We start from the raw sequence: 24,698 nt of genomic DNA on the forward strand, positions 1-24,698 counted from the left end.
TTAGTTTGTTTTTGTTTAATTGTTTTCACCTGTTCCTTGTTGGGGTTTTGGGATGGGTGTTATTTAAGTTTGTTTAGCCCGCTGGTGTTTGTGCGGGCTTGTTTTTATTGTTACGTTTGTGGTTATCGTTGTCTTTTGGGTTTTCGCTGCCCGGGTTTTGTAACTAAGGTTTTGGGTTTGTTTTGCATCTGTGTTTAGGGCTTCACCCATGTTTGGACCTGTTACTTTGTAGAGGACATTAAAGCGTTTTCCCCCATTTACTTTTGCTCTCTGCGTCTGACTCCACACCCATCACTCACCCACCGTTACAGACAGATTAGTTTCTTACTTTCTCCCCCTTACACTTACCTCTTCCATTTTTGCTACAATTCGTTTTTTGTCATTTTGGATAGAGCAGACATTTCAATATATTTTTGTTAGCTGCATGTGCAACATAACTCCTCCAGTCCTATTTATGATATAGTTGACAAAAGATTATACCGTAATCTTATATTTGACCATAATATTTGAAGTAATGTTTGTTCTGTCTTTTCTGGAGGAATAAACTGAAATTGCAAGCAACTTTCTAAAAATAGCATTGTTTTGGGGATTATTTCATTTCCAGATATCCGAAAGTGAGAGGTTGTAATCTGAATAAAGAAAAAAATGGCCATTCTTGAACACGGGGTGATCCATTCTTGCTAAACTGCTAGAGAACCAGTTTGGATTTGACTATAGCTTTTGTATGACTGAAGCCTTTACTGAGAGTTCTAATGCATTAACCTCTTAATAGTTAAGAATTTCTTCCTTCCGAATTCATATAAATAGGCCTGTTTAATTTGTGTGGGTTTGATGAGTAGGATTTATTGTTGCAGTGTGGTGGTCCAATCATTATTACTTTCAAAGTTGAATTTTTGACAGATCGTAATTTCAATTTCCAATGCAAGACAAGTACCCTTCACAGGGAGAAAACAAGTAAAACATCTCTAATCTGGGGAAATCTCCTAAACCTAAAGTATTTCCATTCCTCTTGGCAGCTTTTAGTTCTTGAAGACAGATGGAGGAGGTCCAGTGAACCCCCCCACACATCCTTTTATTGTTCTTTATAGGCTAATCATCATTGACTAACTGAACCTGCTAGACCTGCTGATATTGTGTTTCAATTCTGTTTAACTTTGATACTTTCATTTCCCGTCACTTTGTGTACCAGATTGTGACCCTTACACAGGTACTAATATCAAGCTGCGTGTCCACAGAACCTAACCGCAAACGTCCTGATATTCGACTGAAGGTTTCTGTTCCATTTGAAATGCAGAAGATTTAAGACAAACAATGCAGCAGATGGAGAATATTTACCATAATAGGCAGATAAACTAAGTTTGTGACAAAACGTCATCCCCCTTAGGTCTCCTCCTTCATCTTTACACACTCCTCTCAGGAATTTTCTTCCATACCACTGTGCATCTCTCAGTGACAGAATAGCATAGAGCCTAACTAGGGTTGTGGGTCATGTTGACCACACGTTATAATCTCAACACTGGGAGAAACGCCGGACACTGTTTCTAAGCTTACAGTTGATGAATTACATTTTTCCTTCATCATTTTTATGCATGTCAATTATAAATCTACCATTGTTACATTTTTACGGCACAACTCCCACCAAAGAAAAAGCCCCATTTTCAACAGTCAACCGCCATATCAGTTGTTGACTGTGTTTCCGTCGATGTACTGCAGGTGTTATATAGGCACTCCATTAAATGAAATAAAGAGAAACCTGTAAAGCTTACAGTTCCTTTTAAGAGAATAAAGCTGCTTGTCAAACTGTTGGGCGGGAGGAAGGAGGAGGCAGGGCTCAAACAACCTGGTAGTCAATTCATCAGGAGCTCAGCTCTCACATGGACATGATGTGAATTATGGGGGAGTATAAATGGTAGCCGTAGACCCTTATTGAAGGCTTCCCTGTGATAATGTCACACCGGAGAAACAGACTGACTGATAACAAGCTGGTCCCTGTAGTAGCCTACTGCAGAGAGAGGGGAAAGAGAGAGGGCAGAAAGGGAGGGAGAGTGTGGGTAGACAGACAGACAGAGGGAGAGAGAGAGAGAGAGAGTGAAATGGAACGACAGGGAGAGAAATAGATATTCTCTAGAGATAGAGAATAAACAGATTGACAGAGAGAATGATATAGAAAGAAAGATGAAGAGAGAGAAAGAGCGATGCCAGGAACAGGTCTTTGGGTCACGCAAAGGATGGGCCTTATCCCACCTCCAATCCCTCCGGATTTCTTTCTGTTTGAAGTCACATCTGGGGTGAATTTCCCCTCCTGAGCTGAATGGAGAGGAAGTCTTAGTCTAGCTGTTCATAGCCTGGATGTGGATTTGAGCTAGCGCGTACCTCCCAGGCTATAGCTCTCTCTCTGAGTCTCTGACTGCCTGCTGTTGTCCAGACCTCACCTCTCAGTATGTCTGCATGATGGACACATAGCTGGCTACTACTGCCTGAATGATCTGCTGACATCATATGGCTCAGCTCTCATAGGGCCAGGAGTTGTTCCTGTCTTTGTGCAACAAGTTCTCACAGTCTCACTGCAGAATTAAACGTTCAGCCACATTCTCCAAATGTCGAATTTTGAAGTGTTTTTGACACCCTGAGTTGACTTCTGCTGCTTTGTATCATTCCATTTCTACAAAGGTCAACTTTTTAAGATAAAGGTTAAGTTTAGCCACTCCTTCCGAATGGTTAACGTAAGGGTTACGGTTTGGGATAGGGTTAAAAGAAATGTGTCCACGACTGGGATTGAAAACGCAACCTTCTGATCCTCATCCATGGGATTCCAACTATCCTGCATCCCCTTAGTGCCCTATCAAAACCCAAGCCTACTTGATAGGAATCGCACTCACTATTTCCCCTAGTATAATTTCGACATCAACCTTGAACAATCTCCCTGCTTTGTGATCTGACCACAAAAACAAACTCTGGACCCAAAAAGCCAGTTGCCCTGGCATGGTCAAATAAGATAGGCTATAGTCTGGAAATAGAACGTATCTTTGACAAATAGTGTTTATTTTTGGATTGCCTTACCTGTCCAAAGATGTATTCACTAATTCCCAAGCCAGAGTTTACCTCTATATTAATACATTTCCCCATTAGACCTGTGTTCAAACTATTTCAATGATTTTATTTACTTTCACTTCACGTAGATTTCAAAGTGAGTATTTGGATATATATAAAACAAATTACATTACTTCAATATTGCAATGTATTTGGAAATACCCTATGAAAGTATTTAAAGGTATTTGAAAACATGCAGACAGGTATATTTTAATGTCCAAATATTGAAATATTTAAACACTCCCATGCATTTAGAAACAAGTACAAGTCAAAAAGTAGGCTATTTATAGGAAATTATTTGGAAATGCATTCAAATACTTAAAATAAAAATGATTGATTTGGCACCACATCATTTGAAAATATTTAATAGACAAATACTTAAATACTCATGTATTTGAACCCAGGTCTGTTCTCCATATTTAGATTTCAATGTGTTTGCATTCTCGTGATGAGTTCATTCATTATTGCATTGACTCCTAATTAGAGGAGGGTGGAGAAAGACCCTGCGACATCAATTAAACTAGTGATTTCATTTGTATGGCCAAAATCACTGCTTGCTTATCTCCCGAGAGTATCCCCAGAGGATGTCTGTAGCATGGAGTGTGTGCGTATGTGTGCATGCGTGTGCACGTGTGTCTGTGTGCACATCCTAATTACAGTTCTAGTCTTCTGTGTCTTGGGTTTTCTACTCAGCATGACCCAGTAACAGTGGATTAGTTGCCCGATTTTTAATGTGCTAATTCGCTTGCGTAGGGTTGTAACTGTTCTAAGACTGAAAAGATTGAAAAGATAAAGTACATTTCTCAGGATACAGTATGGGGGCTGCATTGTGGGGCTTCTTATTGTTCTTCGCAATCTAAATCTTCCCTCCAACAATACAGGACTTTGGGTAGCCCTCTCCTGCAGTCAAATTACCTAATGCCCTCATGGGTGGAATATTATTAATATTTGTCATAATTTCATAATGAATTAACAATTTAAATGAAGTCGCTGAAAGTCCAGTATTTCGTTATGTATATAAAGTGTAATATTGGGATGCAAATTCTTTTTTGCAGATTACATATTTTCTTTTGATTAGAACAGTGGTGATTTCAGTATTTACATCTTGGTGGTGAAAATAATGTATAATAATAATAATAAAAAAATGTATGCATTCCAGCAAAGCCACTACACAACACTTAACAATACATGAATTGCACTGTAACGGTGACAAACGGTGACCACAAACTGTTAGGGCCTACATAAAGCTGTCCCAACACTTTCCCACTGCTACACCTGGCTGGCAGCGAAACAGTTCATTCCGCCTCATTTACTACCTTTTTAAAAAAATATAGCTGATATGGCTGACTTGTTGAAACAAATGTGATTTCTACTGACAATTGACATAAGGGGACGACGAGCGGATAAGGGGCAATCCATAGTTTTGATTAAGACATTACTGAGCGAGCTAAGACGGACGTTGTCAATATAACTATTTTGAAATGTACAGTGACAGTATTCTCCCTGTACACCAAGTCAGAACCGTAGGATAAATAACAGGGTCATATGAGCAGACAATGAAAGCTCTTACAATATTCGATGATTACATTTCTCTAAAACAGGCTATAGGCTACATGTGCACGTGCACCACCAAGTCAGAGCAGTAGAAAAAATTAAGAGCGGTAAAATGGACCAAATTATTAGCGTGAGGCATGTGGTCTACTAACATCTTACTACCCAACATATTACTTTCTTAGCTGCCGTACACATATCTCCCTGGCATATTACATCATTTAGGCAGCAGCATACAATACATTTTTGAACTTACCTTGTGCTGTGCTCACTTCCTTCCAAACCACTCATTGTTGAATTTGCGATTTCAAATTGTTGTGTAATGTTTATGTCCAATGGCCGATGAGCACCAATACAATTTATCAATAATTTCTCTTCATATGACAAAGATTTGCTAGTGACTTGATTCAAAATGATGATTGCTAGCTAAGATTTTGAAAGTATGATGTTGACATGATCAGTCCAATCAAAGCTACTGTACATATAACGTGATTTGACACCATTTTATCTATGGCCAATGACCTTGAGCCTTCTTGGATGGGCACTTCTAATGAATCGCTATGTCAGCACCCAAAGAGCTTGAATTTTTGAAGTCTCCCCTTAGACTTCGCGGTGACATAGTTTCCCCATGAGTGACAGAACACTGAGCCATTCACGGCCAACGCTCTGTATTTTCTGCTGGCTTGCTGCACCACCACAGAAAGCACTGGCTTACTCAAGAAAACATAAAAGAGATCATGTTTGTATGCGGCTTTATTAACTCAATGATATATATTTACATTGTTTGCAAACTGATATTTGACACGTATTAATGCCAAAATAACAAGTAAAACAGGCCAGACTCCCCAACATTTATTTATTGTTTATTTATTAATTATTTTTTGCTGAAAATGTGGGGCATTGGATGAGAATATTTGTTTTAAATCTCATAGTGCAGGATTTTGATACAACACAAACGTAATCCACAGTATTTGTGAAATTAGGATAGTTATATTCTATACGTTTACCTCCCTAGAACTTGTTTAGTAGCTGCTATTTCCTAGATAAGTTAATGATATGTAATATCTAATTATTTGTTTGCGAGACCTTTACCGCCTTCTCCCAACTCCCTACTGAACAAGATTACCGAGATGTGCAAATAAAATATTTACCTTCATATAGCTTTCGCTAAGGCAATAGCCCTCACATACCAATCTGTACCATCTGGTCACTGTGGTTTTCACATTTACCATTTTCTACCCCTTAGCTTTCACTTACTGCCACAGTGAGAGTCTTCCCATTTGAAAATAGTATCGCAAACATCCTCAGGCGGTCTCCTATGGATCTCTAACATCAGAAGATTAGAAGCACTACACTACCCAGTTGCTGTTGAGACGAGGCTGGTGAATCACACAACGCCTTCCGAACATGTGCTTCCCTCTTCCAGGTTTATATTATGTGGATAGGTGGGGGATTGTAGATTTTGGGATAGTAGATATCCTACAGACTAGCTACAGACAATCAGTAACATTTCAACTAACTATCTACTAACCTTATCTCTAGCCCTAACCCTTATCCTAACCCTAAAATGAACCCTTCCCTAAAACGTATTCTAAACATAACCTCAGCTGCTTATCAGCAGATAGTGTGAATCCGGACTATCCAAATAAAGTGTGACCTTCTGTTATTATATTTCTGTATTAGTGTACTCTTTCCAGAGGGAAAGGGCAGAGTGAGAGATGGAGAGTAACTGAAGAGGAGTAGGGAGAGAAGGAGGGAATTATGTAAGATCTATCGATTAAAAGAATCCCCTTTTGTCCCTCATCCTTCACAGGGCTGCGGTGCCCCAAAAGATAACTCTTAACTCTCTCTCTACACCCACCTCTCTCTTTCTCTCATCTCCCATTTCTCATCTCTCACTCTCTTTCTCTCATCCCTCTCTCGCAGGTGGAACAGGGCCCAACCCTGGCGCCTGCCACCCTGTGCAGATTAATTGAAGCATAGCACTGTAAATTAATCACATATGGCTAATATCTCTCCTCTCAGCTTTGCAGGGAGCGGGCCAGAATCACCTCGCTCTATTCTTCCGGGAGTCAGTCAGCGGTGACTCTCAGGCCACTCAAAAAAAATGACAAAATAAATTAAAAATGGTATTGTAGCAAAGTTCAGTAGCTGGAGTCCCGCTATATAATTCAGGACTTCATTTTGTATTACTCGGGACCTCCGGTCCATTCTCTCTCTCGCCGTTCATAATGCAAAACTCCAGATTCATTTCCTTGTTCCAGGTAAGTAAAAAACAGTGTGGAAACCTGTCCGATTGCATTAAGATAAATTGAGTGATCATAGTTTTAGTTTCATTAGTTATTTTTAAGGGCCACTGCCCAAAACAACACTTTACTCAGGAAGTGGAAGACGGCTGGACAACTGGTCACCATTAAGGGTTAATGGAAATCATGGTCTAATGGACTTCAGCGAAGTGAAATATGTTCATGAAAGTGCAATAAGAGATGATCGAAGACTAAGCAACACAAGGAACGTTGCAATGCAGTGGCAGCAATGATAATACCATTAGTATGTTGTTACAGTTGTGTAGGGTTAAGGTAAACACAAAGCAACAACGTACTGATTTTCCTCTCAGATACTCAATGTAATCTTGTCAATGATACGGACTGTCAACTCTTTGGAGGTTTAAACTCTCTCCCTTTTTTTCTTCCAGTCATGGGTTTGATTTGTTGCTCCTAGATTAAATTGCAGAGATTTGCGATAGGACAATATTCCTATAACTAAGGTCTGATATCAACAGTCTTATAACTCATAAGAACATTGCTTTCATACAAAGTTCCAGTGCACTGTTGGTTCCCCTTATCGTCTGGCTGATCAACAGTATTCATTGACTTGCCAAAGGCCCTGATTGCATGGTTAGAAATTCATGTGGTAGATGTATTGGCTTTGATATGAATGTTATGTGGTTTTGCCCATGGGGGCAGTTCCATTAGTTAGATTTTCCATCTGTCTGAAGCAAGACTGAACTCTTTAGCTTTGTCACATTTCATTTTCTTTGCGAACTTAAAGCTGCAATATGTAACTTTTTGGACAACCAGACCAAATTCACATAGAACTTTGAGTTCTATATCGGTCATTCTCATTGACCGCAAGTCTAAGAAGCGGGTGATTTGTTCTATGTTTTCGCTATTTCTATGCTTTCCGTTCTTCCGTTTTGTACACCAGCTTCAAACAGCTGGAAATACAATATTTTTTGTGTTTTAGATTATACAATGATTCTCTACACGTCTGCTTGTTTTGTCACAAACTGAAATTAGGCGAACTATTCGAATTTTAGCAAACAGGAAATTGTGGAGCAATTTCTGCATATTGACATTTGTCAAGGAATTTTTCACTTTCTAAACCGATGTTTCTAGTGTGTGCCTTGAAATGCCTTGATTTCCCTATTGAATCATATATTTAGGAGTACGATGCTAAGAAATTCATGCATCAATTCCATGTTCTTGTACACCAAAAGGAGCGGAGACTATGTTGTGTTATATTTAGATGCAGCAGCATCCTTGTTCTGCGTGGTGTATTTACTGCTAGTACTGTGTACTATTGTGATCTGTCAGAAAGAAAATAAACCCTGAGAACTTAGAACCCTGAGAACAGAATCAGATTTTGTTGTATGGTCGTGCCATTCAACCCACGTGTTCTATGCAATGTTTCGCCACATACAGCAAGCAAGCCTGGTTCTGATTAAACACAATCTTGATGTGTGTAGTGCATATACTAAGCGCCATGTGCTCCCTGCTGTGCGTGTGCACACACTGCCCACACACACATTTGTCATGCCGAACTACTTGTCGAGACTGTTGTTGTGATTAATGTGGTGGTTTAGGGTGGCTTTAGCGTGATCACTGCACTGTCAAAGCAGTGTGTGTAATTTCGCTGTGCATGCCGCAGTTTTGCTGAACCACATTCACATTAACAGCAGGCACGAGGAAAACAAACTGAAAAAAGGGCAAAGACAAACTAATTTAAACCGCAGGTCGGTAGGTTTGCGTCCGCGAAACGGTGAAGTGGTATTCCCACAAACAGTGAACCCCTTTGTTCTCCCCACGACCTTAGATCCGACACTTTTATTTGACATCGAGGTCTGTCCTGCCCAACAACTGTTGTTAAAGCATCTAAAGTCCCCTTAACACACGGATATGTCTGCAGTGTGAGATTATGACTGTAATAAAACAACCTTGGCTCTGTTTCCCTGAGAAATCGAAAACAATAGTCAACACGTGTGAGGCATGTCAAAAATTCCCCCGGCGTTAATCGAAACTGTTATGGCAGGTAGGAGTGTTGGGCCAGGAACCGAAAGGTTGCTGGATCGAATCAATCCCTGAATTGACAAGGTACAAATCTGTCGTTCTGCACTGAGCGAGGCAGTTAACCCACTGAAGACACATGTCAGTTGAATATATCCCCCTTTCCCCCAATTAGAGTGAGCAGGTATTTCTCATGAGTATCTGTTTTCTCCTGGGCGTCCAGTGACTGAGGTGAAAAGCCTGGGATTGGTAGTCAGAACAGGGGAATGCTCTAGATGTGCACATGGAAGTGTTTTAGAGATATTTTGTGGGGGAGGCAGTTTGCCAAAGAGATGTAGGATCAAACCATGTCCTCTTAAATGTATCTTTTGGAAGGAGAGTGTTAGCACATTCCTCTCTAGCTATCTGTGCATGTCTGGACTTTGTTGGGGGAACGGTAACTGTCGTGTGGCACAGGGGTTGTGTTAGAAAACCCACCTCAGGACTTGAGCGTTGGCTTCGGTCCAGTTCAACTGATTGGCTAACAAGAATAGCTTATAAATGGAGCCCTTTATGCTGTCTGCACATACACACGCATGCAAGAATGTAACGCCCCATTCACATCCCAAATTTGCAGTCCGTTGCGTACAACATTGGATGTTAAAGCCAATTATATTATATGACTGTAGCCTCACGTTTTAATTCGGAAAAGTTTCTTGTGATGGTCATGACATTTGTTTGAGGTGTAGCTACACCATCTTCAACCTAGCCTAGCTTTTAATTAGTTAGCTATCATTAGCTGCTCTGTGTGAACTAGCTTGACTTGCTAGAAACTCAGAGAAAGAAGTTGAGGGAAAAGTAACTCAATTAAACCTGTTTTATTATCACCTGAAACATTGTTTCAGATGAGTGCTATCTCTGACAAGAGACAGGATCTCTTCCATCTTGCGTTATGAAACCCTATGCTCATCCGACCAGTAGAGGAACGAGATTACGTGAAAAGGAAGAATGGCCAACTGAATTGTGTCAGTTTGGGTATGGGTCATAAGCTCACAAACGCAGGCACGCATGCGTGCACACAGGTAATCACTCATTCACATGCACACGTACAGACACAGACACAGATGAGTGCTAAGACACACACTTGCACACACACACACACACACACACACACACACACACACACACACACACACACACACACACACACACACACACACACCACTGTCTACAGGTGTCAGAGAAAGTAGTGCTTTCAACTCCCCAGCATTCATCAGAGCACTTCAGTAACACAGTCAGAAAGTCATTGTTATTACTCTTACAGAGAGGAATCCAAGTTGAACTATGCCAAGAATAGGGAGAGGTGGGGGGAGAGAGAGAGATCACAATGGTGATAGGGAGGAGGAGAGACCTGTCACTTATCTTGCTGGAGTTTTTTTTGGCTTCTACACTGATACAAGACAGGGTGAGGTAGAGCAAACAGGACCGCCACTGAGCGTGCCCAGTTGAGCCTACTAATCTCACAACGCACTCCGACCTATCCGGCCCACTGACAGCATTTAATTACAAACAGCCTAGTGTCAGGCACACACACACACACCGAGTGTCAGGTAATTCCTTGCTCTCCCTCTCTCACACTTCCCCTTCCCAGGCAGCAATTACACCCTTTCGCTCTTGTCAATGCAGCAGCGTTTTTTTTCCTGCTCTGCGTAGCCAAACATCTACCCATACCCTCCCTCCCTCCTCTGTCACCCCCCCCCCCCCCAAGTAGAACAAAGGCCAACTGCTCCATTACTCACTTGTTCAGTTTAACTCAACAATGAGAGCCTATAGTATTGGCTCTGTTGAAGCTAACATAATACAGTAATTCTACACCGAGAAGTTGATAGATCTAGGATCAGGTTCCCTTTCACAAGTAGTTCATTGGTCTATTAAGGTTTAAAGCACATAATTGACCTTCTGTGTCGTGAGTTGATCAGTGTCTCTAGGCATGTTGATTGAGAATACGCTCTTTTGCGAAAAACGCCCTCGGGAAGACCATTAAATCATCTACTGGATTAGTATCAGGTGAACGGGAATTCATTTAACTGAGATCAATCAGCAGTGTTTTCTCTGGTTTCAGAGAAGATACATTCTGAATGCAAACAACACCTGTTTTCTTACCAGATAAAGAAGTTGTAAAAAAAAAAACTATAAAGCCTAGATTAATAAAAACATTTCCTGTCACTAGACAATCAGCTTTTAAAACAACACAACAATTAGTTTGATATAGCTGTCATTCAGCCGTTTACAGTAAATTGCATAGTAAAGTATGGCCTCAGTCGAGGATACACAGTAGGCCTATAGAATAGTGCCATAGGATAGGGCCTGATGAATGAAAATATACATTTCAACAGGGATCCTTTCTGTGGTCATTAAGGGATTTTATGAAAGCTACTTGTCACCTCCTTAATACTCACAGTACTTACAGGGGAAAAAAAGTCTGACTTGATTCTTCCCTAGCGTTGTTTACCGAGCCAGCCAGAGCCAGAGATAAATACCAAAGAATAACTTCACCCTCAAACTCTCCCTCTTTACCCACAGCCAATTTCCTCCAATGGAGGCGATTCTTTTTGCTGGGCTTATTGGGGCGGATGCCACTCTGGCTTTTACACTGTGGAGTGAAAATGAGGGATTTCTAATGACTGTGCACTCTGATAGTCTTCCAACGGAACAGGGTCCAAGGCCGCTCACTCCGGAGCTCTAACTCAGCACAACTCAACAACAGCCACATAACTCTCCCTACTCTCCACCAGGCCATGGTAGAATACCGGAGAATGGAAGGAAAACCGAGCTGCTCGCAGTACTCTACGAGTGTTAGCAGATGGAGAGAGTTAATGCGAGTCTGTAACAGAAAAATACGTGGCGTACTCGGCCAAAACCCTAAAGCTTATTATATCTCATTATGGAGATTTCTGTTGTGACAGCAGGAGAATGTTCAGGTTGTTGATATGGCTTCTTCTTTTTTGGCTGTGAACATCTGCAGAGAAAAACTGTGGTGGTGTTGGATGCGTCGGAGAAGAAAAACATACTACCATGCATACTCCAGTGTACTGGTACATTTGTTCATGCTAACCTAAAGCACGAGTAATGAGCACTTCAATGTGTAGTGTCAAAAACGCTAATGATTTTAATTGATGGAGTAATTAGCGGTGTGTTTGTTGAATAACGTCCAAACCTCGTAATCTGTTTCTTGTTCAAGGATTTAAAAAAGAACACCTTTGTCCTCAGTTAAGGGCTAGATACTGTAAATGCTTTTTTGTTGTTGTATTTCCTTAGTTATAAGGGAAATGTCAACTATATTTGTTTTATATAGTATGTGGAGTTTCAGTCTAATTTGGATTCAGACGTCTCTCTGTGTAGTGTGTCTAGATTGCTTAACTCCTTTTATTGTTTATTAATCAAGTACATTAATGTAGAGGCAGCTACTGTATATCTACAGTAAAATGTTCCTATCATCCTAATACTTTTACAATTCTAGAGATTCTGTTTTTTATATACGGGAGTTAAAAAAATGACAAAGGGGGATGGTCAAATGCAAATGTTTCGATAATTTAATTGATTGATTCTTGAAGAATATCGACTAAAATGCCTTATACATTTATTCAACGGGCGTTTCAAGCTTCATCATTTTCTAATCTGGTTCCAGTGACAGGTTTGGTATTGTAGCCTATATAGACAGTAGACACTGGGGGACTATTTTCTCAGGGCCAACACTTCATCTCCTCTCCCTGAGTGAGCGTTTGCTCTGTGTAAAAGGAGAACACTTGACCCCTATTGTCTCCATGTATAGACATATTCCCCTGCGTAATGGGCTTTTACATATAGATGTCAAGACACACACACACACACACACAAACACACACACACACACACACACACACACACACACACACACACGTGCACATGTAGGCACATCAGCATGCACATACGCGGGAGCGCATCCACAAACCCAAGCCATATTACAGAGATGCGCACACACACACACAGTCACATTTCTTTTCATTGACGTACCACACCCAGGATGAGCATGTTTTAAAGGCAGTCTTTTCCATGGCATTTGACTTGCAACATTCAAGTGAAGCAAAACAAATTCCACTCATGAGTGCATTTGAAATAGCGCGGCACAAAACAGACGCGCCCAGGAATGTCATGTCGACCTGCAAAGACCTACCAATGAGAAATCTTGAATTGATACAGTCCTATGTTCTGAATATAGCTACAACAGAAGTAGTGTTGAAATTCACAGCCTATGTGGTTGTATGGAGATGATAAAGGGTTTAGTAGATCATGATGTGGCTTTACACAAAACTTTTTAATTTTTAATCCAGTAGGAATTCACCTTTTTTTGCTCTAAATGTTCTTAGTAAAAACTGCTTCTGTTTCTTGCCTTTTTGAATAGTTTTTTTCCTTCAGTTTAGTGCACTTTTCCTGTAGGCTAGTGTCGGTCTGTATTTTTTCAGCAGTGCCACTGGACTTATTTTTCCCTCTGTCTGTCTTTCCTCTTGCTTCAATGGGCCATATGCTTCAACAACATGTGGGAGGCAGGGAGACATCTTGGGTGGAAAATTGATTCTAACTGGCTGATCCAGGGCATACGTGTAATGGTGGCCGAGACTGCCTCAGTCCCACAGTGCAATGTCACCACAAGCTATCAGCCTTAGTGCTCTGGGCTTTGATGCTGCTCAGTGTATATTCTGAGCCGGTAAGCCTATATGCCCCAGGAGACCAGGTCAACCAATGGGCCCACAGCCATCTCCTCTTCTTTGATATTGTTATGGAAAAGTGGCAACAGACAGATTTTTTTTAGGGGCTTGATGTTGCAACAGCTAGAGCTCAGCAGAAACAAAAAAGGGTGACTCTTCTAGCTACGCTGAGTGTGAAGGAGAAGTAACTGACCACCATTGTTTTAGTGCCAACACAAACTCACTCACTTCTTGGAATCTTTTAATGTGCCATAATAAATTGCAGTAGAAAGCAATTGCTGGGCGATATGCTGAGGGGTTTGAAATTGAATCCTGTATCATGTGGGGACGACGAGGCACCCTCAAAGAGAAACGCCGGGGTCCATGGGGGATTCTGGGAAGGCCATCTGATCCCACCTCGAATGAGCTGAATTAATGGACACGATACAGATTTCAGAACTACAGGTCTCTGTACTGTCTGACTGAACATACACACAGACGTAGACACACACACACACACACACACACACGCACACACACACACACACACACACACACACACACACACACACACACACACACACACACACAGGGATAGATGAACCTTGACATGTGTAGTCTAACTACTTCATCACGCGATGCAGCAACAAAAAAAACTCCCAGCAACAAGAACATTCCAGCAAATGACAGCCCTGATCTGCTGTACCCTCCAAGAGAGATGCAAGTAAGCCCATTAAATATGTCTCTATAACTCTCACTGGCTAAAAATCACCCTGGTCAGCCCAAGGCTGAGACACTCCCTCTGATTGGTTGGCTGCAGTTTGTTTGAGTTTAAACGGTGGGTTGTTGCCGTGGCGTTGGAGCCCTGCTGTGTGGCAGTCAGCCCTGTTTGCTCTAACTCCAGGTGGCATTAGCGATATGCATTAGGAGCCCTCTGCCCTCATAATGGCAGAATAAAAGTGAGCCCCAGCGCTGTTGGGCTCAGATGTAACTGGATAAAGGCTGTCAGAGGCTTGTCTGCACCGCAAGTGGAAACGCAGACAGAATCTAATAAGGAGGTCCAACCCGCAGCGATTCAGACAAAATCAAAACAAAGGGGCTCTGAATATGGGCCCTTCTGGGCCTAAACCCGTGCCGCCTCTAGCCGGTGTGGGGCCCCTAAGAGCGATTTGGATTGGGAGCACCTTCTGCGAATAGGCCCCTTCTGCGTATAGGCCCCCTCTGCGTATTGGCCCCTCACTCTAAATCTGGACCCCCTCTGCATATAGCAGAGCACTGCTGACATGGGAGAACTGAGTGACTGACATAACAAATGGAAAACTGCTGATGCACCAGAGATTTTTGAAATTACACCTTGTGTATTCCACTTTTCCTGATTGAGTTCGTAAATAAATGGTTGTGGGCCCCCTAGTGGCCGCATTTTGTTTCATTGAGTCCAACTAGCCGATTCGGGATGGTAGCCTACTTTAGGAATATAGATAAACAAGACGTTGACTGACTGTGGTTATCTGTATTCAGACAGAAGGATGTTTTTTCTTCTTCTCTTCTATCAGGGATAACATTATGGGAATAGAAACCACCAAAAAAGGATTGGGGAGGGGAGAGAGGCAGAGCTGGGTCAGCGTGAGGTATCTGATAGCTCTCTGTGTGTGTGTGTGCGTGTGGGCGTGCGTTCATGCGTGTGTTTCTTAAAAAAAAAAAATCTCAGTACAGACACTGGTCTAAAAGACCCATTCATCCTGAGTCATGTTTCACTAGGGCTGCAGTGTCAGGCTGAGAGAGAAAAATAACAGAGCCTAATATCCTCCATATGTCCTAGCTGCCCCATGCAGGAAAACAACATCCTGGTCCTGGCTGCCTCTCCTACTGCCTGATCAAAACAATACCTCTTCCTCTCATCGCTGCTCCTGTCCTGCTTACTGGTGTTGGATGGGAATAACTAGGAAAATATATGCGTAACCCTCCCCTGACATAGCGCCTCGTTTGATGTGGATTATTCAAACACATGCACTTTCTCTCCGTTCTCGGAGCAAAAACACATCTGACTCATTAAGTTTGAACAGCTCTGACAGAATATGAATGAGGCCAGCCAGTCAACCAGTTTTGTGGACCTGATTTTTAAGCCTGAGATAAGTTGGCTTGTCAAAAGCTTTCTCTCAGATGTTTAGCTGGAGGGCTGTCAATTTTTTTGACAATCAAAAATAAGGTGTGTCGTGGGATATGATAGTTTAGCCTTGCTTTGCTCCAGGCCAGGTCTGTGGGTCATGTGAAAATGTGAGTGGCTTGGCTGGCATTACTGGCTGCTGGAAGATAGGCAGGGAGAGGGGAGAGTACTTTCTCCCTCTGGCTGATAAAAGGCAGAGAGGTGATCACACTGCTGCCCAGGCCTACAGCCCTCTGTTGGGCTACTGCCAAAGCAATACACACACACACACACACACACACACACACACACATATCACGGGCCACATGGATAAGAGATCTGCCTGCCAGGCTTGCACAAGGTCCACAAAGTTTATCTTGGATATGTGGTAATGTATTTGTTGACTAAACCTCAATGAATTCAGACTATATCCACAATGAATGATATGGAATGGAATGGAATAGATGTTGCAACAGCAACATGAATAATGACTGATGGTTTACTGTCTGATTGAGAGTGGAAGAGGCACTAAGGCATGAAGGGGGAGTCGGTGGGCAGTGGTCAGAGACGTGATGCCTGTTAAATGAGTCCACTGTGACGGTGGCTGGACAGAGGAGAAAATAGAGAGACTGTGAGTGAGAGCGAGAGAGAGCGAGAGCGAGAGAGACTGCGCGGGAAGCCTTGGCTGCTGGCAGCTCGGAGCTCCGGAGTGCTCTCTTGGCCGCCTTCTGAACGTTCCAAAACAAACAACAATGGCCCTTCCAGCCTTGCTGCTCACAGCCAATAAAATGACTCTCAGAAATCAGTCAGTCACAAACTACTTTGCTCTCTGGATATCCATGCTCCAGCCAAGAGAGGACGCACACGGCGCAGTTATCACGAGAAGGCTAAACCATTTTAAGTGATTCATCTGAAAGTGGGTTAGAATCAGATAAAATAATGTTTTTGTGTTATAGATTCATCTTTATTTTTTTTTTATAATCCTATCAATAAATAAAAATCATTGACGTCTAAATAAACAAAATTCATATTTTTTTAATCTGGTATTGGGCTCAATTTTGAAACAACCCAGTGGGCAAAAACTGGTGGAATCAAAGACGCTAATGCGTCTATGTCATTCCAAACAAAAAAAATGCAATGTAATGATATTAAATCAATGTGGATAACCGATTGGATTTGAAGAAAGTCATCAACATATGGGAGTTTTGTCTTTTTCTCACCCAACTTTGAACCTAAATCCAATGACACGTGACATTTTTTGTTCATTGAATTCACATTAATTGACAACTCAAGCAAATGTAAATCAAAACTAGCTATTGAATTGATGTATGTGCCCAGGGGGAACTAATTAAATGTGGCCGATGGTGAAAATGTAAATAATCAAACTATTTGATATATCGTACTATGCTTATGCACTATCTTAGGATAATACTTTTTCAATTATTCAGACACACAACTTTTGTATTTTATTTACATGAATCTGTCATCAAGTTCCAAGGAAAAGTTAGCTCACAAATTCGAGTACAGTATATTTTTTCCACATATAGACTTTTTAGGTCAATTACACATGATCCATTCCTTTAGCACTAATGACATTACCCGCTGGTATTTGGTTCTATTTTTCTATCGTCTGCGGGAGGCCATTTCTCTCTCCCCCTTTTTCTGATGCCCAGAAGAAGGTGAGTGTCGAAGGCAGTAGGTTATAACTCAGTACGGTTCCTTATGCCAGGCTCTCAGTTTGCCATGTATGCTCTGCTCTCCCTGGCCTCCCTACCTGCATTTCTGGGCTGTGCCCTGAGTCCAAGTTGCTGCTCTAGACAATGCTTGATTCATGACTGAGTTTCCCGACAGTCATATGACTCAAGACACTGATGGAGACTTAGGTCATGCACTACCGAGGCACCTGAAGCGAGGGTTGGTATGATGTATTCTATGTGGAGACCTGTAACTGTTCTTTGTAGTGGTATCAAACCTGCTACCAAACCTGATGCTCCTATCACGTAGCAAGTAGCAATATGTTGTTCTGATGTCATAGTTACATCATGATTAAATAGTATGTGAATAGAGTTCTGGTTTCTGAAGAAATATGTTATTTGAAGGGAGGGATAATACAATTGTACATGGTAGTATTATAAAAATATTGTTGGGTTTGATCAATAATTGTTCAATAATCAAACTGCAGTTTTGGCAAGGGCCTTGAGTTCCTGCTTTTTCCACTGAAATTAAAACGGTATGAGAACCCCCAGTGCAAACAGAGTGTGAAAAGAAGGTATCTAAAATCAAATCCTATCCTCTTTTTATCCTTTTTTGAATTCATTCACAACCAGAGCTCTTCCACGGTTGGGCTAATGCGTCTAAACGTTTTTCTTGATCATTTTGATTTTAACGTCAGCGTATACAACAGTCAGATCCTGTCAAATGCAACAGATAAAAGCCCATTAAATGAACAACACCTCTCACTGATAAGTAGCAGTGAATTATTGCTACGCCTCACCAAATATTTTATAATATTCATTTGGAAAGTGATTCAAAAATATTTAAACAAGACATCAAAAGTGTGTACCAGCTTTTACGATGTACCATTATCTTCACAATTTCCAGGCTACTCCTAAGAGCCTGTCTTTCTCAGCTTCCCAGAATAATACCCTACTTTATCAGGCTATAAAAATACCATAAGTCATTCTAGGTTTGCTCTGTCTGAACACATTACAATCTTTCTGAAACGTTTCACAAGGGAATGATCGTAGTAAACACTACACAAACAAGTTTCACTGGCCAAAAATACATAGCTCAAATTGTACAACAGTCAATTAACTGGATTTTTTTTCTCCAATGCCTTAAAAATGCATAGACTACTGTATCTAATAGCACCATTTACATTTTAGAAATAGCTTCCTTGTATTCAGATCAAGTTGCTCCCTTTCGGGAATACGTTCTTCCTTCGCTCAAACTCTACCTCTTTATGCAGACGCACTGATTGGTTTAATTATGATTGCACCGATTAAGTGTGTCTTCTCTGCTCTCCTAGCTATCTCAGCCTGAATCACAAAGATCCAGGGAGTTTGAGTTTGGAGCTTTGCTTTAAGTGCTGTGGGGTGTTGTTAGTCTCTCACGCTCTCTCTCTCTCTCTCTCTCACTTTCTCTCACATGTTGTCAGACACTCATTAGAAGAGGGGCTCTTACCGTTTTTGAGGCAGCTGGTGGTCAAATCAGGGTCAGAGAGAGAGCGGCGACCTCCCGGAGTTACACACGCATCCCAGGACAGCTCCCGGACGGCAGGGTAGTGAGGGCTCGTTATCTTAAAAGAGCACAGTGTCTGTCGGGCAGCATGTAGCAAGCGGCAGACGTATGTCGGGAGGAAACTACAGGCACCAGTCAGAGAGGAGAGAAAGAGCTGAAAGAGAGAGAGACAGAGCAGGACGCCGGCAGTCGTTTCGCTTCCTCCTCTTGTGTGAGGAGTGTATGTAACTTAACCCCTGAGCAGCCTGAACCTTCACACACCGACACACACAACCAGTTCGAACCCGTCCAACAATGGTTGTCTTTTTTTGTTATGTTGTTTAACTCCTGAGAGTGGCGATGAGCTCACCGTGGTCTCGTGTTTCAGGGCTGGGGTGTCTTGGAGGAATGTGAGAGCAGGCTCACGGAGAGGCAGAGGCGATGGAGAGGTCAGAGGGCACCAGAGGGCACCTGGGGGAGTTATCAGGGGAATGATGGGGGGGAGTTCCAAGAGATTCACCGAGAAAAAAAAAGAGGAATTAGGGACTGTTTGACATTTCTGAACTGGGCCCTGGAGAAAAATGGGGGAGGGCCATGTTTTTCCAATTTCAGTCAGGGGAAGGGTTTAGTATTTTTTTTTATCTAGTCTAGTAGAGGGTCATGTAATTTGTAATCGATTACATTTCTAAATTGCCCAATTCTGCCCCTCATCCCTGATTCTCTGCTGGTTGCGAAATATCAGGTGCACCCTGTGCCTGTGGCCTCAATAAAATGAAAGAATGCCTATAGTTATACTGTACAAAGTGCATGCTCAGATCATTTTTACAATGCAGAAATCGCTCAGTTCTGCCTCCGGGACAAGATTCATCCCAATAGTCGTCAACCTGCTCATGTGAAATTACATCGAAATGCATGAATCGTATATTTTTTCTCCTACAAAGAAGATCTCTCCCCCCTGCTCTTGTCCGAGGCGGTCGTCAAAACCCACAACCTACTAGCCCACAGCCCTGTGCACAATCAAAATTGCTACGTTGCCATGTAATGCTGACATGAAGAAGAACAGCTTCTAAAAGTGCATACCTAAGGCTCTGGTTTGTACAAGAAGAGAGCGTAAATGGTAGACATGTTATTGGCTTTTTTTGCGTGTGCAGGGAGGGTTGGGTAAAAATATATTTTACTGAAGGGAGGGCCATCCATAACGTACAGTTCCTTAGAAGGGCCAGGAGTCAGACATGCCGCAGGGCTAGAGGAGCGCCCAGGTGGATTGAGAGCTGTAGGCTATGAACATGAGGACAGAGCGCATTTAGCAAGCGCATTTAGCACTCGAACCCACTGTCGATTTACCCCTCGCTCAGAAACTGCACAGGCTCTGTGCTTTGAACAGAGACAGCAGCCGAGGTGTGTGTTTTACTGTCTAATGCTCGAGGGGGGAAATGACAGGCGCCTGCTTTGTTGGAACTGGGGCCTCTCCTGTCTAACTAGATGATTTCTATAGTTCTTTTATGTTCCTCCGTTCCACCTGAGGAGAGAGGACAGAGGTGTGAGATTGTTGGTGTTAGTCATATTTTCTTCAGGCTAAATCCATACAAAACTTTCCAATTAGGAAAGGAACAAACTGGTTTCTGAAAAAAACTTAAATGAACTAACTCCTCATCCCATATCAGTTCCAAAACAATCATAATTTACTGGGCTGGTAACAGGGGGTTGGAGCATTTATTTGTTTCTTTTTCAGGGCTTTGTTTACTCTCCCTGCCTGCTGTTGCTGTTTCAGCTTCGAACTGCCAGATCAGCGTTGCTTCAGAGCCTCTGGGAACTTCACAGGAAGTGTGTGAATGAACACTGCAGGCCCCACATCCCACATCTCCGGAATCTTGATCCCTTTTTCTCTTGTGGCTGATTCAAGAGCGGGACTGGCTAATCGCTCGCACAGATAGCCTCCTTTCTGAGGCCTTTTGGGACTGTAAACTCCCACCTCATTACGGGATGGAAGTGTGTGTGAGTGTGGCGTGCAGTGTGTATGTGTATGTTTGTGCGGGATGGGCACACCCTGGTGGGTCCAATCCCATGGGAATGCGGTGATAGCGAACAGCTTGTTTTTGTGTTCTTTGGCGATGCTGCTGCTCCTGGAATTCCGATAGGCACAGGGGAGGTCTAACATTTAAAAACAGTGCCAGGCATAAAACAAGTTATAAAAAGCTTTTTATTTTTTTCACTTAAGGTTTCTTCTTACTTTTCAAGCCATGTTTTGTCTAATTGCTGCCATTTTTGAACTGCATGTTTCTCAGAATATAGTTTGGATGCTAAAAACCTTTGTTTGAGTGTCAACTTAGTTTTGAGTCCGTTTTCAGTACCTAGCTATGTGTTGGTCTAATGTAGTTTGTACTCTATGTTAATTCCTTGTCACAGCCTGACAGGTTGAACTTGAGGTTGAGTTTAATCCTCTGGTGAATCACCTGATCTGTCTCAGCCAAATGAGTCAGGTCGGTGTTACACGTCCCGACACGCCCAGCTTACTAACACTTGGCTCTGGTCATGTCCCCTAGGCATCCGCACTACATAAACAGGAAAATAACTTTTAAAATGTCCCCCCCCCCCCTAAATAATAACATCCCTGTATATTTACTCTCAGGTCATTAGCATATAAGTAATTGGAGACCTATCTCCTTCCTGAATCTTGATTAGAAGGGTGAGAGAGAGGGAGCTTTCAAACTAACTAAGATTAGATATGGCAGGTTGCTATGGTGAGAAGTCATAAACATGTTGTGGGCCTGATTCCCGTTTAAATTGCTTACACTAAAGGTGTTTAAAATTATAATTATTAAACTGGGATGAAAACAAAAGTGTTTTGTCTTGGTTTATAGGAAGCAGCAAAGGTTTGATGTTGGGTAAACAAACACATTCCCTATCTCTGTCCAACAACTAGAAACAAACCCCACTGCACACATCAAAGGAAATTCCATAACCTCAAATTATCAAACGTTTGTTTTATACACTGCCCCCCAGCTCTCTTATACATTACAAACATAAAGCCACCAGCTGAAACCGCAGTGGAAGGGCTCAAAATGAAATGAAAGTGTACGTTTATTGTGCAAACTACTAACTCTCTTTATGGTGTTTTGAGTCTTAAGTGAAAACATGTTCCTGGAAATCCCCGACAGTGGCCTCTCGCCGGGAGCTCACAACCTTTAAGTGAAGAGAGTGTGTGTGTGTGTGTGCGTATGTGCATGCGTGTGTGCGCGCACCTCTCCACCAATGCAAGCAGGGTTGAGGCCGCTGCTACCCTGCCCGGGACGCCTGGCAAATTACCGCATTTTGGAGACAGCATGAAAGCACTTTAAAAGCAAGAGCAAATTAAAATCTTTATTACTTGCGGAAATGCCAATTAAAAGACAACACCTGGACACGTGGCCGCTAACATGGCCACCGTCTCCCTGCTATGCTGAGGAGGCATTTGGTCTTCGTACGAACCCCAAAGGGGCCCACCGCCATCTCGATTCTCTCCTGACAGGCCGAGGAGGCATATGGTCTTCGTACGAAAGCCAACGGGGCCCCCTGAGAATGTTTTTCTTTCCATCTTTTTTTTACTCCCTCTTTTATTTGTTAAACGTCACCAACAATGTCAACAACCTCTCACAGTCTCACTGCAGAATTAGACGTTTCTCCAAATGTCAAATTTGAAGTTTAAGGGTAAAGGGTTTGGATAGGTTTAAAACATGACGTTTAGGCACTCATTCCGAATGTTTAAGGTCAGCGTGAAGGTTTGGGATAGGGTTAAAATAATATATATATTTTTAAATGTCTACCACTGGGATTGAACACACAGCCTTCTGATTCAGATTCATAGAATTATGCTCATCCGCCACACCCATCCACAAAGCCCCAGCAAAACCCAAGCCTACTTAATGGTAATAGCGCCGACTGTTGCCCCTAGCGGCTCAGGAGATAGGCAGACGTCCAATTTCGAAGCAATCGTTGAGCGATCTGCCTGGACAATGTACCTTCAAATTCGCTCCCATTGGCCCATAAGTCACTCTTTGACGTGCTCTTAACGGTATTGATAAAGGTTGTTTCCTGGACGAACCATATGGAATGGATATGTCGTAAACTTGTTTGTGGCACGCTACTGAAAAAGAAAACCCTCCTGATTCTCTAGTCAGCACGCAACACCCATGCCTAAGCCCTATCCCTCATCAATTTAACACTACCCCCCACCTTAGTCCGAATACACACACACACGCACACATGCAAACACACATACATAGCCGCGGGAAGATCTTTGGGGTTGGGGGTAATGGGAATGAGGGGTGGGGATTTCTTCCCGCACTGCAGACGTCTGTATCGGTCCCCTAATACAGGAGTAGTAAAGGCCCAGTGAACTACTTTTGTGAAGCAGATAAATATTTCCCGTGCTGCAGAAGGATATATTGGTCTGCTAACACAGGCATCACTCATTAGGCAGGATTAGGCGACCGCCTACGGTGGTAGATTGATCATGGTGCCATTTTTCTGAGGTAAACTGACCAAGACGCATCTCCAACCACACAGAAAATGGGGCCGGCAAGGGCCGCAAAATATTTCCGCTTGTCCATTCCCAGCGGACAAGCTGTTGGAGAGACGCATCGCTGCCACACTCCACCAACCTTCCGTCAAAAAAATGATCTATCATATATCATGTTGCAGATATAGTATATGGAAGAAAGAGCATGTCGCTTTTTCTGTAGCCTACAGCTTGGAGAAATGGATGACAATGTAATGAGACGGTCAGACACTTTTTCATCACGCAGGTTTCTCTGGTCAAAAAGCCTAATATAAATGGGGCACAATCAAGTGCAAAATGTGCTGCCCTGTTATTAACAAACAATATATCCTAAAAACAGGACAGGCCAATGTAAAATGGACAATATGGAATGCAAAATCAGGCTACTCACAACTGCAGTCCTGGAGTTTCACATCATGGGATAAATTGTCATGATCAGTGGTTTCAAGTTTGTATCTGTATATTTTTGATGAGCTGATCATACCAAAAAAAAAAAAAAATTATCATGCATTTCCCAGTGTGTAAACACATTTCAAATAGGCTCTGGATAACTCCTGATAAAGTTGGTTAGCTGGTATTTCAATCTTAAATAGCCAAATTGATTACAGGAATTAGGGCTAATAAAGCCAAAGCAACAGCCTGTTTAACAAATGGTAGGCCTAACACAGATGTGCATTCATAAAATTCCATTACAGGCTGATATGGCAGGCTACACCCAAGTAAACATGCACGGACCGACGGTGCGTGTCTTTTGGACGTCTTTTCTTGGTTCAGTCCAGACCAGCCTCAATTTCCATTTCCACGTCCACGGATGTTGGTTTTTGGGCTGTTCTTTCATTCAGAACCGAAAATTAACCTGATTTTAACGTCCGGAAAACACGTCTTTTCACCTTTTACTCAGAACCTAAATTGAACCCAACTTACACGTCTAGGAAATACATATTTTAGACATGTTTTCAACATAATTTTACTTTCTAGAACTATTCTAGTTTTATTCTAGTTATTTTTTTGTCTCAGAATGGCCTGGACCAGCCCTGAATACAGGGGTAGGAAAGGCAGAGTGCGCTACTTTTGTGAGAGAAAATGGTTTTCCCGGCTATATCGGTCTGCAGCAGGAGTTGTAAAGGCCCAGTGCACTACTTTATATATATATATAAATAAATAAAAAT

At 42.2% G+C, this 24,698-nt stretch overlaps 1 protein-coding gene across 1 annotated transcript in view; it reads right to left on the reverse strand.

The window, feature by feature from the left end:
* The window catches only part of LOC110529821 (leucine-rich repeat transmembrane protein FLRT2), a 32,789-nt gene extending 13,395 nt beyond the window's left edge, over nt 1-19,394 (reverse strand). The window contains exon 1 of the mRNA XM_021612380.3: nt 18,957-19,394. The gene's annotated coding sequence lies outside the window, so the exon portion shown is untranslated. The remainder of the gene's footprint in view (nt 1-18,956) is intronic.
* Between the last annotated feature and the right edge of the window lie 5,304 nt (nt 19,395-24,698).

The sequence above is a fragment of the Oncorhynchus mykiss genome, chromosome 8 (assembly GCF_057628025.1).
Source record: "Oncorhynchus mykiss isolate SJ-2025 chromosome 8, ASM5762802v1, whole genome shotgun sequence".
NCBI classification, from domain to species: Eukaryota; Metazoa; Chordata; class Actinopteri; order Salmoniformes; family Salmonidae; genus Oncorhynchus; species Oncorhynchus mykiss.